The sequence below is a fragment of the Typopeltis vanoorti genome, chromosome 23, assembly GCF_054136105.1.
Source record: "Typopeltis vanoorti isolate ZY-2024b chromosome 23, IOZ_Tvanoo_1.0, whole genome shotgun sequence".
Classification (NCBI taxonomy): Eukaryota; Metazoa; Arthropoda; class Arachnida; order Uropygi; family Thelyphonidae; genus Typopeltis; species Typopeltis vanoorti.
In genome coordinates, this window is record NC_143571.1 from 31,608,737 (window position 1) to 31,623,670 (window position 14,934).

General features: G+C 35.3%; 1 protein-coding gene across 3 annotated transcripts in view; it reads left to right on the top strand.

The window, feature by feature from the left end:
* Positions 1 to 457: 457 nt before the first annotated feature.
* Positions 458 to 14,934, top strand: part of LOC150093740 (dynamin-1-like) — a 321,001-nt gene continuing 306,524 nt past the window's right edge. For 2 of the 3 annotated variants that reach the window (XM_090413070.1, XM_090413072.1), the window contains exon 1: positions 458 to 490. The gene's annotated coding sequence lies outside the window, so the exon portion shown is untranslated. Of the gene's footprint in view, positions 491 to 10,924; positions 11,021 to 14,934 lie in introns of those variants that run through there. The other variant, XM_090413071.1, reaches the window with a different exon arrangement.

The window sequence follows — 14,934 nt, forward strand, 5'->3', positions numbered from 1 at the left end:
GCTAAACCTCTAATCTGCAATAATTTTTATCAGTGAAATATAACGTCATGTAACTAAACAGAAAGTGAAAAGCTGTAAGAGAAAGCGAAATGTTTTTTTTTTTAAATTACATCCTTCCTTTCTAAGTATTCGCAGAATGCTTGATAACTATCGGATCAAAATACTCTTGGATTGTAACTGAAATCTCATTTCTAGAATTTACATGAATTTTACATGAAATTTACATTTACAGAAAAGAAATACAAATATAATAAATAGAACATCATGATTTCTCGTGAGAGGGCGCTGATAAACGAATATTCTCTGTCACTATTAGCTTTTAAAGAGAAATAATATAATAGTGACGAAAACAATATTTGAAATAAAAGTGTTGGTTTTGGTTTCAGACAAACCGATAAAAGGAAATGCTGACATTTCCTTTTGTCAGTTTATTTAATACTGTGGGCATGTGGTAAATGTTTTGTGTCTCTTGTGCTTTAAAACCTATTCAGTGAGTTACTTATTATTGATTAAGAGATTTCCTGTTATAATTAAATTTGAATTTAATATTTTTTTATTTAATTATTTATTTTTAATAATTTCTATTTAATTATGCGTTTTAAATTTTTTTCGCAATTTTATATGTATTTATGTGTATTTTATGATTGTCATTTATTCATTTGTTAGTTATTTGCATTTAAGTACGCATTCAATAGCAAAGTTTAGTCAAAATATATTAAAATATAATAAAATAATTATATTTTTGAATGGCAGGTGTGTTCAGGATTCTTAAGCCTTATCCTAGTCGATTAGGGATAAGGCTTACATCCGGCGAAATATTTGCTATCATTGGTGTTTTCTGGAGTTATATATGATGTTATATATCTTGGATATTGCTTCTCAAGGTGTATTTTTTTTTAATTGTCTTGGTATTGCTCTAGTTAAATGGCGGACGGGAAATTAGAGAGATATTATTAGAGAAATAACAACTCACCACAGATTTAATACTTAAGTAATATTTAACACAGAATTTTTAAATTTTTACTTTAGTATAAAGGGAATTTTATTGTCGAGTTTTCCGCTTTTCTTCTGCCGTACTGTGCTGACGCCTATAAATCGCATACGTGGTTCTTCTACTATAGTAATATCAGCATATTGTGTTCTGCATATTGTATAATATCTGCATATTGTGCTTAGTCGGAATTTCAAACTCCCATAATATTTTAGCATTTTCATTTCAATAATAACTTTATCTGTTGTGTTGGTAAATCATATTCCCAATACAAGTTGCAAATGCTAATAATAATAATTATTATTATTATTAGCATTTGCAATCTTCGCTTTCATTACATTCGTTTGTATCGAATAAGAAGTAAGTATCAGACGTTTTTAATAACGCTTTTTGAAACCATTGACAACTTTATCTTCAATGTCTTGCAGATGTTAACCACCGGTGCTTTATTTTTCAAACTTTCTAATCTTTTTTCATTTCTTCCTCTTTATACTACTTTTTTGACTCAGCTATAATCATTAAAACCTCTGTTAGTGATGTTTAATAAGCATTTTTAGAATAATTTATGTTTCCCTGATTGCAATAAAATTCGACCACATCCACTTTTTTTTTTTTTTTTTTAAATTCTGAACAAATATAATTTATTTTCATCATTACGCTGATGCAAAGTACGGTCTGTTGTGAGTAATAGTTGCGTTTTCCTATTAAGTTATATCCAGTCAATTATTCTTTCTGTATATCTGATTAAAGGGATGTCTTGTGTATTGATTACTCTTCCTTTTTCTCCAATTTTCGGATATTCACTGTCTATTTTCTTTTTAAATTTGCATGTAAACTGTCGTATATTTCAAAATATTTGTGGGAATCGTCTTAGGAGAAGCTTTTAATTCCACTTCCGTCTGCAAATTTGATTCCTCTTGCCTGCTATTTTACCTCATAGATAGTGTCGTATTTTTTTTAATCAAATTTTAATTCCATACAAATGAAGATTTCGATTGTATTAAGCAATAACTCAGTTTGCTGGATAATATTTCATATAATTTATGATCATTCCGCCACAGAAAAAAAGTGTCACACATAACAAAGCAAAAAGCCCTTTGCTCTCTTGGAGTTTTTGCAAGACCATTTTATTCACTAGGTAGAAATCGGTATCCTGACTAAAGACTGACCAGATGAACTTACAAGACATTCAAGAAATAATTGAAATATGGTTAGCAGGCAAGTTATTGGACTGCATCTTGGAATAGCTCATTTGTCTTTCAAATTCGGCAATGTCCTTCCAGTTTTCACCCCCACTTCAGATGAAAACGCTGGCAGCAGGTTGTTAAACAACTGAGCAAATCCAGCGTGGCTGCTCATCGGATGTTTGAGCCCTCCAATCCATCTTTGTCTGGCAGTTTAGTTCTTCGTTGTCTTTTCTTGCCTTTAATCAGCTACCTCTCGAGGAAAGAGCTTCCAATGCGCATATGACACAGCTATGGTATCCATTCATACTGACTTAAAGCGCCCAAACAAACAAACAAACATGCATCATGACATAAATCTGATCATTTGATGAATATTTGATGGTCCAATGCGCTTAATTGTGGGATAACTTTGAATACTTTAATTTATCAATTAATATAATTTTAAATATGAAAAGCATAAAGGCTAAATGAACAATAGCTATGCTTCATGTGAGCCGTTTATGTGAGAAGCACAAAGGGTTTACTCTTCCTGGTGAGATTAGATTATCATTAGCAAATACTAGAGTGAGACACGGATATTTTGAATTATTATAGGATTTTTAAATACAGCCATATAATATGCACAGAAGTCGGAAAAATTAATCATTTGGGAAATTATTATTTTCCCCGATTGAATCAAAGAAAGGCTGATATAACTCGTTTGACTTCTTTCTACACAAATTCCAACCTCCTTCGACTATAATCATACAATCCGCAAAAGCTCTGGCAGAAAACTGGATATTCACTAGATCGTCAACACTGTTTCCTATTGTAAATATTGACAAAAAAAGTTATAAATTATTTATAAAAAAATTATATTTTAAAAAAACTTGTCCATATCGGTGTCCTGAAGACGTCATTTCACACCTCCACATACGCAAAACAGATGAAACTCTGAAAACAAAACAAAACAACAACTAATGACAAATGACAACGTTCATTTGGACTGGTTGACACAATAACCAACCACAGCCACTGATTTCTGGGTGCTATTGTCTCAGCGCACACCCCTGCCACGCTTTCTGGATGGAAAACGTGGCAGGGAGTGCTTGTGCATTGTGACAGAGAATTAACGCGAATGTGATGCAATGTTTACGCGTCGAAAAGTGTCCTGACAATATACTAATTCTTCATGAAGAATTAGTATATTATATTTAATTTTAGGAATCATGCGAAGCCAGGAAACAATCAGAGGAGTCTTTAACAGAAATAAATGCAAAAATATAATATCCGTGATATTGCTATTCCGTGGGTGTGCGCCACACATCTAGCACACCCAGAATATAAGTCCCTGATATTATTATTATTATTATTATTATTATTATTATTATTATTATTATTATTATTATTATTATTATTATTATTATTATTAAGAGAGACCTCCAGAGAGTCAGGAACTAGTCAGTCGAGGGAGGCTATACTATTCGCACCAGCTGCCATACCTATTTTTGAATTCATTCACGCTACTTGCACACACAACATCCGACAACAATCCATTCCAATCACGCCCTGCTCTATGAGAGAAAAATCTAGCCCTAACCTCCTTATTGACAGCATTCATTCTCAATTTTCATGAATGCTCTCGCGTCCTTTTCCCATCATTCATAAAATTAAAAATTTCATCTACTGAAATTCTGTACAACGCTTTGAGAAGTTTTTAAATCTCAATCATATCACTCCTCTTTTTCCTGTTTGCTAGTGTCTGCAGCCTTCAAATTTTTCATCTGTTTTCATAATCTGTATCCCACAATCCTGATACCATTTTCGGCACTCTCTCCACTGCATCAGAATCACCACAGAAACCAGGAGACTACTATACCTGCGCGCAATAGTTCAAGTGAGATCTTGTCAAGATCTTGTAAAGAGGCAAAATGGCTTCCTTATCTTTACAGGTTCGTTTCAGCATTGCTATTATTCTCTGAGTTGTATTTACAATTTTTTCTATATGACTCTTGAACTTCAACTTCCTGTTTACTAAAACTTTAAGATACCTAGCCTCATCAATTTCTTCAAGCATAATATCACCAATATAATACGACATTGGATATCTAATCACACCAAAGTGCATGACTTTACATTTATTAGCATTGAAATGACAGCTATTTTTACATGTCCACAATTTCATCCTGTTCAAATCATTCTGCAAGTACCATATCAGCATATCAGCAGCACTCCGATTACTCAGCTCTCTTTGCATCATCAGCAAATAGGTGTGTCACATGACAAATCCTTCCCAATGTCATTAATGTATAGAGTGAATAAAATGGACAAAGGACTAATCTTGAGGCACACCACTTGTTACTCTGAATCTTGCAGATTCCCCCCCCCCTCCGCCACATACATCATTTTGATATCTATCAGTCATCCATCCTCTTATCCATGCCAATAATTTATAATCTGATCCCATATTCTTCAATTTATGCAACAGTATTCCATGCTGTATTCTGTCAAAAGCCTTAGCAAAATCCAAAAGTATTATGGTGTATCCATTCCCCTTGTCTAACTCAGGTAACATTACTATATGAAAAAGTTGCTAAAATATGACCTTCCCTTAATAAACTTATGCTGTTCATTGCAAAGTACAGATTCTCTGTCAACCCATTTCTGAATGCGAGCCCTGACCAACCTTTCCAAAATCTTTACCACCACTGCTGAGATACCAATTGGTCGATAGTTGGATACATCGGTCTTTGCACCACCCTAATGCAATGGGATTACCACACATTCTTTCCACTCCTTCGAATCTTTTCTGTTCTAGATTCAAATTATATAGCCTGGTCAAGGGAATAGCTAGTTCAGCTGAACACTCTTTTAGCATCTGTGCTGATATCCCATCAGTTCTTATTGCAAAATCCTTATTCAGTTTGTGCAACAGCTCTAGTACTTTCTCCTCATCCACATGAGTTTCTTTATACGGTGAAATATAGGGTGAGTTCAATGTTGTTTATAACAGGTTAATAACTTTTAGCAAAATGGTGCTCATTAGTTGAACAACCTCTTCTGCATCAGTCATCCGCATATCATCTGCATTCAGCAGAGTTATTCTTTCAAATTGTATTTCTTTCACTTGTATTATAACGATAGAACTCTTTTGTAGTGTCTTTAACTTGCAGAGCCAGTTTCTTTTCTTACTCGGACTTAACTTTCTGCACAACACTTGTGACTTTTCTTGCCTGCTGTTTATAATTATCATACCTGACATTATCGTTATGCACAAATATTCCTTCCACGTCATCTTTTTCTTATGAATCTCTTGCTTATTTAGATTACATATCTATTTCACTCCTACTTTATTTATTTTTCGAATGCTTTGCTCTTGGGTGTGACTATATCTAATTTTGAATAGTTTCACTGTAATCGTTCTTAATATGGTTTCTCGACTTCATATTGTGATCTCCGAGAAGTCCATTTTTTCTTCTACACTGTTCTAATCTTCTTCATGAACAACTATGGACTTTTCAACACACCGTGATTGAAATCTGGAATTTTTAAACAGAGGTAAATGGAATTGTTGTGGAACCACTTTGAAAGTTGATTGTTTTCTTCTGCTGGTTCGTACTGTTTTTTGAAGGTTGGTATGAGCTCCTTGCCCATAAATGATCATCTACTTCAGTATGCAGATGAAGTAGAAGATGCATACTGAAGTAGATGACCATTTATGGGGAAGGTGCGAATTATCATTCATGTAAATATTTAATAGCGTCGAAGTCATCATAATCTCTCCTTACAGTAAGACACAACATATTTCTATAGATGTATAAAACTTCCTGCCTACATTGCGATTCCTTCCTCGGAAGTGAACCGCTCGTCAAAATTTTTTATCAATGTCTCCTAAGATATATATATATATATAATATTCATCCAAACTTGATTTGCTTCCTCAGTCTTAACTAAAAGGGTGGATATATTCCACTAATTCGAGCCCTACCCAAGGAACCTATGAGTTGTGGAAATACTTTCTGAATATGAGTGCTATGCTTAAAAAAGCGGCCTTTTGCAGCTGCCCGATTTTTAATCCATCTAACTCAAGTGCTTCTAGATGTTTTTTCAATGTTTTAGAGATGGCGCCTAAAGCACCTATTATTATGGGAACAACTTTCGTTTTCTTTTGCCAGATTCGTCCAGTCTCGACTTGCAACTCGTGATACCTTGTAATTTTTTCAATTTCTTTGTCGTCAACCCACTATCTCCTGGTACTGATATTTCGATAAACTGAACACCCTTGTTTTCATTTTTGCAACCACTGTTATATCGAGTGTATTATATTCCAAGCTTTTGTCAATCTGGATTTTGAAATCCCAGAGTATTTTAGCTTTTTCATTCTCAATCACTTTCTGGTGAACTTTATGCTTCCAATAGTCTTTAGATACTTTAAACCCATACTTTTTACATAAATGCCATGAATTATCTTAGCTATGTTATCATGCCTTTTACGGTACTCACAGTGCCGTAGCTAGCGCTTTTGCCATGCGAGGCCGTCCCTGAGTTTGACGCCCCTCTCAATACACACTAAGAATACTACTACAGAAAGTTAAAACGACATATAGGGAAATAAATTAAAACACTATGTTTATTTTTAAAGTAAAACTTTAATTCAAACATCCTAAATTATTGTTATTTTTCTTGCTTTTCCGTTAGCGAAATCGTTGATGACATTGTCGAAGTCGATTTCATCACTCAGTTGCTGTTCTATAGACAGTATAGCAAGAGTTCTTAAACGCAAAGTGCCGCCCGAGGGGACCCCCCTCCCTCCTCTAGCTACACCCCTGGGTACTCAATTTGTGCGATTTTGCTGCACCCACTTATAATGTGGTCTACTGTTTCTCCCTTTTCTTTGCACAATCTACATTTACTGTCTTGTTGAATTTTTTTGTATTTTTGCATTCATAACATTGGTTTTAATGGCCTGTTGTTGTGCTACAAAAATTACCGATAGCCAAGTGGCTGTGCGCTTCGCAACCATATGCCTGGGGAAGGAGTGTCCGAGGTTCGATTCCTGACGGCGACGTAAGGAGCTTAAGGATCTTCCTCAGCCATAGCCAAGTTAGCCGGTCTTGGGCATAGAGAGTAGGATTTTTTCCCAGTTTATCCTGGGATTTTTCATTCCGCAAAGCAGATAAACCGGCCTTGAGAACTCAACATTACGGACATAGGAAATATCGGGGTGTAGGGCTGACCACTTTATCCTGTGAACGGTTTGAGGTCCGATGATTAATTAATCCTCGACGCCGCAAGGTAAAAGAGGGAAAAGGGAAGATGAGATTCTTATTATATATATATATAATAAAAATATTTATTTATGTGATTTCTCCTCACGAAACGTTGTAAGACTATAGTACCTTAATACTGTGAATCAGCTAGGGATTTTTTTTATTCTAGTTTTTATTAATTTTTATATTTTTTGTATTTTTATTTAATTTTTTAGTCCGGAATTCCTTCTCTAGAGACCAAACATGGAACTTTTTCAAGCCCCCTTCAGGCCTCCAATAAAGGAGGACGGTGGTCACACACCAGGCAATGAAATTCATCTCTTACCTAAAGATAATCACAAACATCCATGCCCACGGCGGGAGAACGCAAGACCTGTTATTCGGAAAGCGGATAATGTGTTAAAGTATCGTTTTAGCACCCTGGATGCATTTTCAGGAGACAGGAGCCATTACAAGAAGAGCTCTCAAAGGTCGTGCGCTGACTATCTCAACCAGAACAAACCGGTATCTATTTTTAACAGCAAGACAGGATCTTATGATGGCATGTAAATATTAAATAGCTGGATAACATTTCCAACCAGACTGTGCTAAGAAGGTTCAATTCAAGTGGACTCTACGCAAGGACGCTAGTAATTTGTATACCATTAACTGCAGAGCTCGTCGAAATTGGTGATTTCGAGACCTGAAAAATGGAGTACAGTTTTACTCTCTGATAAGACCTATTTTAGCCTACTAGAGGATTCTAGAGGACCTATTTTACTAGAGGATTCTAGACGTTGTGTTTGGTCTGAAGAAAACTAAGAATACAGATCCAACCCTCCAACATCAGGAAAAGGAACAGTTGCGGTGGAGCCGTGTCCTCGTTTGTGAGGAGGGAGATAATGATCAACACCCATATCTCTCCTCATGTTTTGATAAATACCCGTAACTATTCAGTGATACTGAGAACAGATCCTCGAACCCTATATGAGACTTTTTACAGGTAGGGTTGGCCCAATGTTTTTCCATGACAGTGACACTGCCCATATAACTGAAGTAGCTTGAAACTGAAGATGTCCAACGACTGTCGTGCCAGCAAAATCACTAGACTTTAATCTAGTGATTTAACTCTCTGTATTCTCGGGGAACCCTTTTTACATCGCACTGCATGCCGACCCCCCTCACCCCACCTTCAGTCACTAAAGTCAGCTGAAGTCTGTTCTAGTAAAAGAATGAGATTTGTTGCCACAGAATCTTATAGACACCCTCGTATCGAGCATAGTCCACTGTTGGCAGGCTTATTTAGCCGTTAGACGGGATCAAATGCATTGCTGATGTTATGTGACCATATTTTCGAGCGTAATGGGTCGACTTCAGTGATCTTTTTAGTAATTCTTATACACACCTATGTAACGTTTCTTAGAACTGTCAGATATTTTTTGCTATCTCTTGATTTCATTTTTATTCTGTCATTGTACATTACGATACTAAATTTGATCTCAATTGTACGATTCACCACCTTTCCTAAGCATTTTGTTATTTCTTCGAGCAGTATAGTTATTATTATTATTAGTAGTAGTAGTAGTATGTCACACTTGCAGGGAGTTTAAGGACTCGTCATGGAGGGCACACTACTCCACTTCGTTAAATAAATCTCATCCTCTCCACTATAGGCTGACCATATTTCATTTAGACAGAAACGGGACATTGGGATTGCAAAAACGGGACGGGGATTATGTAATATTCTGTATTCATGAAAAAGTAAGACGATAAAAAAAGGTTTTATTACATAAACATATTGAGCTTACCATTATTCTTCAGTGACAGAACCCATACAAAAATTTAGGTAGACACAGAGGGGGGGGGGATTGTTTTTCACCACGATTGTACCATGAATATTTCTCCGATGAAGTGATCTTACGCAGCAAATTTCTGTCTTTCAACACCTTATCATAAAACTTCTCACACTCCATGACACAATTTGTCATATAACTAACATAGCCCTCACTGTCTCAACACTTAATCTAGATTTCTCCTTTGACCACATACTGTTCACAACAGAAAATATTCTCTCAACAGGTGCTGTACTTCCTGGAAGACAAAGAATAAACTGTACCATATTACAAAAGTCTTGAAAGTCTAGGCGTTTTTCGCTCATTTCAAAAAAATCTGTACCCATCTATCAGATACAGGAATATTTTCTTTATTCCATGTGTCCAACTGTCTCACAATTATAGATTTTATGAGGGTCACTGATCGAATACAATTTGGAAAAAATGTACCTCATAACGATTGGAAAAAGTTTGATGTATTTTTGTTTAATGCATATAAACTGACTGTGATGCTTTTTGATTTATTCAAATCCTCTATTACTTCGCCCAATATGTATGGTGATAAAACGTTGGTAATTATTGCTTCTGATTTGGCACGTGCTAAAGAAAATGTTTGTTCAAAAATTTTATTTATCAATGCCGACAAGCAGTCATTTGCGCGAAAACTTTGGCCGCACAGATAAGCAACAAGAGCTTTACTTGCTGCAATTTTATTGCATTCACTATCACCATCACGTTTCACCATAAACGAGCTGATGTTTTTAAATGAAGCTAGAATCTTTTCAGCATTCTTTTGTTTCTGGCTACGTATATGTTGGTTAAAGTGGCTTCTGCCTCCATGAGCAACGGAAAAATGGACATTGTTGGCATACCATTTTTGTAACATCAATACATTACAATGTTGGCATACCATTTTTGCAACATCAATACACAGCTTTAAAAAATAAGACTTTGAACTTTAAAAAATATGAAATTTAAATCACCAGCATTGAATAACTAAGCCACTGGTTAGCATAGAGACAAAACAAAAACTAACGCTACAGCAGAACAGATGCCGGGGTCTGAGACGCTCAACTGTTGCCATGTATTTTTTTATTTTCTCTGAATAAATCACTACAGATATCGATATTTAGTGTCTAACGATGCGACTCCGTGGTTATACAGGTTACTGGTATCCATGATATTGATATACGATTATAGGTTATGAAGAATAATTTATGATTGACCAATATTAAAGGATTTTTATAGTTTTTATTAAAAACCGGACAAAATTGACATTTTTATTAAAATGATGGGACGGGCGGGAAATATGAAATAAAACGGTACTGTCCGGCTCAAAACGGTACACGTTGTCAGCCTACTCCACTACCACTCAATTCTCTAACTACAACACTACTACTATCAACGCCATCTATCGCCCATCATCATCATCAACAACAACAGTATTTATTGTCTGTGAATTGCGTGTGTTCTGAATGCCGATTTGTCTGCATTGAACGACTTAATTAATTTGTAATTTCCCTAGTGCATTTGCTTTTTTAATTAGGATGATCAGATCTACTGTATGAAACGCTTTACTTGTCCAAAAAGATGAGCCGTGCTTATATCTCATTCGCTCTTTTCAAGAGTGTTATATATTTTGTTTGCATATTCCTCAACTACTCGTAAATTAGTTATACTTTCTGAAAAACCATACTGTTTTAGAATTTATTATTTGATTCCTTTGAAGGAAGTCTTGAAACCTGTCCTTTTTTATTCTTTGTCAAAGCAGAGAGACTGAAGGTGAGACGGTAGTTGTTTATATTTTTCTTATTTTAACTTTTATAAATTGGAGTAATGAAAACTGTTTTTACTCGTTTTCGAGTACTGCATTGATTAGATTGTGAATATCGTTTGTTAGAAGACTAAATTTATTATTAATATAGTCGGATATGATTCCTTAATTCTGGGGTGGTTGTTGTTTTTTGCGCATTGATCCGCCAGCGTTATTTCTTCCATTCTGACTGAGAAAAATCCGTGCAATTTTCCACCTATGATAAGCGATCTATCTCACATGGGATATCAGTTTGTTTTTCTTAGTTTTGCAATATTATCAGTAAAAGTTTTGTTGCTATTACTGGCAATCTATGTGTTTGAATTTTCTGGAGAAAATACTTATTGGAGTTATTCTTGGAATTTCTCTTTTTTCTATAATTTATTACCTCTTTTATGCATGCTATGCTTTCTGAATTCCATCCTTCACTGATTGGAAATAACCGTTGTAGTAAATATATTTGGCTTTACTTATTTTACACTAATAATTATTATGATGATTTTTACATTTGTATGTTTATAGCAAGGTGCCTGTTTAACCCATCGGAAATGGTTGCACCCATAGTGCTAAGTCGGCAGAAGACAGTACATGCTGTTCTAGTTGTCGACTACAGGAATTTTGCTAAGCATTTTTTCGACCAGTTCGTGAGGTTGCCGATCTCAGGCATCAGCAGGAGCAGTTAGGGTTTGCCTCCCGGAAACTCGGATTTTTAACCCAAGAGTTTTCGGGAGAAACGAAGAATAATGCGAGTGTTAGAATTTATGTTCAGAATAGTAGCAGTTGTGTGCCGTACTCTTTCTCTTAAAAATCTTTGCTTTATTGATAGTTCCGATTCACATTCAGTAAACGCTTGAAGGATGGACACCGGTAGCTACTGTTCTTCAAAAAGTTATATATATGTAACTTTTTGAAGTTGTAGCTGAAGTTATTATGTATATATATATATATATATATATATATATATATATATATATATATATATATGAAGAATTGAATGACTAGAACCGAGATTTAAGTAAAAAGGTTTTAATATAAAAAACTATTACTTTCGTCCTGTAACAGCCTTCATCAGGTGACATTATAAAAGAAAGAAAAAAGAAAAAACACTAAACACTGAAGGTTAAAAGACTATGACCAACATACAGAGTCTTTATACATAATTAGCATGAAAACGTTGTAGTTGTATTTAAAGCTGTTCTTTCGTTTGTTGCATTGTTGGGAGAGTGCGTGCTTGCAGCATCACGTGAACGCCAGTACATGATTACAGCTGAATGACTATCTGGGAAGTTGTAGCTGAAGTTATTATTTAGATGAACAGGATTGAAGATGATTTCTCTAGATTCCACGGTTTTTCTCTCTAGTTCATCATTGCAACGGAAGATGTTAGTAGATTTTTCCCAGTAGACTTTGTGACTTTGGTTTTCATCATTAGGATTAGCCGAGAAAAGGATATGACTTGATAATGCACTGGCTCGCTGTCTCTTGTAAGTAATGTCCCTCATGTGTTCTTCCATACGCAATTCGACAGATTTGTCTGTCTGCCCAAAATAAGGAATATCACAATCACACAATATTTTATATACATCAGGGTATTTGAGTTGATGATGACAAGGTTTTGGGTTGCTTATTAAGAAACGGATCTTTGGAAGTGAATCTTCTGATATTGTATTTTCTTAGAACTTTCGATAATTTATGCGAAACTGTACTTATGTAAGGAATGGATATATTGTCTTTGAATCTATTTGTTTCTTCTGAGTGATGTCTAGTAGGATTAAGAAGGAATTTTTCAATGATTCTCTTGGAATATCCATTAACTTCGAAAGAAGTTTTCATTATTTGGAGCCATGGTCATCCAGAAGAGAAAGGGCTCTATGTCCCAAGGTGGAAATTATTCTAAGCTTATGAGGAGGGAAATGATGGGACTGACTATGCATATATCTGTTGGTATGTGTGGGCTTTCTATATATCGATATTTTGAGTTTACCAGAAGAGCGAGTCAGTTACACATCAAGAAAAGGCAAGGAATTATTCGTTTCAAGCTCGTCAGTAAACTTAATACTTTGGTGTCGGCTATTGAGATGTTCGAGGAAAACCATAAGGGATTCATGTCCATGGCTCCAAATAATGAAGACATCATCTACATCGCGTTTCCAAACTTTAGGTGTTAAAATAAAGGAAGAGATAGCCTTGGTTTCAAAATCCTCTAAGTTAATATTTGCGATTACAGGGGATAAAGGATTACCCATAGCCAGTCCATAATTTTGTTTGTATATATTATCTTGAAATTTGAAACCAAGGCTATCTCTTCCTTTATTTTAACACCTAAAGTTTGGAAACGCTATGTAGTGATGTCTTCATTATTTGGAGCCATGGACATGAATCCCTTATGGTTTTCCTCGAACATCTCAATAGCCGACACCAAAGTATTAAGTTTACTGACGAGCTTGAAACGAATAATTCCTTGCCTTTTCTTGATGTGTAACTGACTCGCTCTTCTGGTAAACTCAAAATATCGATATATAGAAAGCCCACACATACCAACAGATATCTGCATAGTCATTCCCATCATTTCCCTCCTCATAAGTTTGGAATAATTTCCACCTTGGGACATAGAGCCCGTTCTCTTCTGGATGACCATGGCTCCAAATAATGAAAACTTCTTTCGAAGTTAATGGATATTCCAAGAGAATCATTGAAAAATTCCTTCTTAATCCTCCTAGACATCACTCAGAAGAAACAAATAGATTCAAAGGCAATATATCTATTCCTTACATAAGTACAGTATCACATAAATTAGCAAAAGTTCTAAGAAAATACAATATCAGAACCTTGTTCACTTCACTTCCAAAGATCCGTTTCTTAATAAGCAACCCAAAACCTTCTCATCATCAACTCAAATACCCTGGTGTATATAAAATATTGTGTGATTGTGATATTCCTTATTTTGGGCAGACAGACAAATCTGTCGAATTGCATATGGAAGAACACATGAGGGACATTACTTACAAGAGACAGCGAGCCAGTGCATTATCAAGTCATATCCTTTTCTCGGCTAATCCTAATGATGAAAACCAAAGTCACAAAGTCTACTGGGAAAAATCTACTAACATCTTCCGTTGCAATGATGAACTAGAGAGAAAAATCGTAGAATCTAGAGAAATCATCTTCAATCTTGCTAATTACAAAGATAATCAGTCGAAAGGCTGTTTTACTGGCGAATTAAAACGAGATTTACCATCTCCCGCTCAATCATCTTCAATCTTGTTCATCTAAATAATAACTTTAGCTACAACCTTCCAGATAGTCATTCAGCTGTATCCACGTACTGGCGTTCACGTGATGCCGCAAGCACGCACTCTCCCAACAATGCAACAAACGAAAGAACAGTTTTAAATACAACGTTTTCATGCTAATTATGTATAGAGGCTCTGTATGTTGTTCATAGTCTTTTAACCTTCAGTGTTTAGTGTTTTTTCTTTTTTCTTTCTTTTATAATGTCACCTGATGAAGGCTGTTACAGGACGAAACTAGTAGTTTTTTTATATTAAAACCTTTTTACTTAAATCTTGGTTCTAGTCATTCAATTCTTCATAAAAATATGTATGTTAACCGAGTTATCTTGGTATTTCTAGCCTGGCTCCCACTGATGGGACCTCAGTAAAGGTCGAAACCAGTCTGGGTAGTGGCCCCTTGCCTTTAATACAAAGCATCATACATCTCCTCCAAGAGATGTGCTTTGCATTAGGGGTAAATATTAAGATTAGTGATCAGAGCTTATTCTACTTTTACCATGAGTTGCCTTGGTCTTGCACTACGTGCAGGATCAGCTAGACTTGCAACACTTGCAGGCGCAAACTTGACTTGTTTGTCTGTTTGCTTACTT